At 40.0% G+C, this 1,459-nt stretch overlaps 1 non-coding gene across 1 annotated transcript; it reads right to left on the bottom strand.

Moving 5' to 3' along the window:
- Positions 1-734: 734 nt before the first annotated feature.
- On the bottom strand, positions 735-892 carry LOC118711988. Its single transcript, XR_004985922.1, has one exon. It is a non-coding gene; the product is annotated as a U1 spliceosomal RNA (small nuclear RNA).
- Between the last annotated feature and the right edge of the window lie 567 nt (positions 893-1,459).

Raw genomic sequence — 1,459 nt, 5'->3', positions numbered from 1 at the left:
TTTGCCAGCACAATGTTTCACTCAGAGGCACATACTTCCCACTTTGAAGGGCTGAGTGAATGGCAAAAAGAAAAAGGCAAAGGGCTTTTTGGCTCAGGGATGGGTTAGGATGGGCAAGCGGGGAGGAAGGAACAGAATCTGGATGAATAACAGGCAAATGAATAAATCCTTCTAATCAGTTTGCATTCAATTCAAATAATGTTGAAAGTTTTTGTCTTGTGATTTTTCTTTTAAAGAGACAGCCACGTTGTGGAGAGAGCTCTAGAATCACAGATGTACTCTAGATCTGAGATCTTCAGGCAAGTCACTTCCCTCCTGGTAATCTGTTTCCTTGCACATAAGCTGGAACTATATACTACCTGCATACAGGTCCACTCTGAAGGTAAATGGGGTATATGTAAGCATATGGAAAGCATGGAGCACAGAGTTTGACATCTCATGGGCACACAATTGTCATTTTCCTTCCAAAGCTTGAACCTTTAATATCTAGTTAGCCCTGTGCCAACACTTAGCACCTAAGACAGTATACTGGATACCTCGTCTCATATCATCACAACTCTACCAATAGACATTGCCACCCCATTTTACAGATACAGAAGTGAGGCTTAGAAAAGTAATGATTAAACATTACCCAAAACTTGGAAATGAGGAAAAAAGAAAGACATAATGTCCTTCCAGTACTGGATCACTGTCTCACAGACCCTCCCCAGTTTTATCCGATTTTTATTTTTATAGGGGAGAGTGCAAATGCAGCCCCCATCATCACAAATCATTAGCCAGGTTCCCACCTTTGGTGAAATCGCAGGGGTCAGCACATCCAGAGAGCAATGGATAAGCCTCACCCTAGGAAACTGCCTTCATGATCATGATATCACCCCTGCCAGGTAAGTATTTTATCTGATTCTTAAAGGAAATGAACCTTCATTTAATTTACTTAATTACACATAGACTCCTTCATATTAGATGTTGGTTTATAGAAGATGTGTAAGTTACAAATGATTTTTGGCTGGTAAAGAAGAAAAGATCATTGTTCAGTAGAAAAGATAATATCCGAAGTTACTACTGTGTTTTATAGCCCCGAAGAGCATTAATTACCTAACTAGCTTTGTGTATAACTTAGCCATCTTACTTCAGTGTTTTTGTTTTTTAGGGACTCTATACTAATTCTCAAGTCCTTCTTTGACTGAGCTTTCTCATCCTGCTGAGTCCTTCTTTAACATGATAATAAACCTCCAATGTGCTTTCAGTATATATTTGTACAAAGGCCATGTTTTTGATTTTTTGAAAATTAGACTTCAATAGTAATTTACATAAGAATCATCCAGCTGGGAAAGGGCACAGCCTGGTTGGTCTGACCCCAGTGTCTGCAGACTTGGCTCCCTCTGGCTCAGAGCAGCTGGGACTAGGATTTAAAGGGTGGGTTCTGTCCTCATGGAACACTCAGAAAGATAACTACCTG

This window comes from Pipistrellus kuhlii, unplaced genomic scaffold (genome assembly GCF_014108245.1).
Source record: "Pipistrellus kuhlii isolate mPipKuh1 unplaced genomic scaffold, mPipKuh1.p scaffold_m20_p_8, whole genome shotgun sequence".
Classification (NCBI taxonomy): domain Eukaryota; kingdom Metazoa; phylum Chordata; class Mammalia; order Chiroptera; family Vespertilionidae; genus Pipistrellus; species Pipistrellus kuhlii.
The sequence above is the reverse complement of the archived record's forward strand: the minus strand, read 5'-3'. Positions and strand labels throughout refer to the sequence as shown.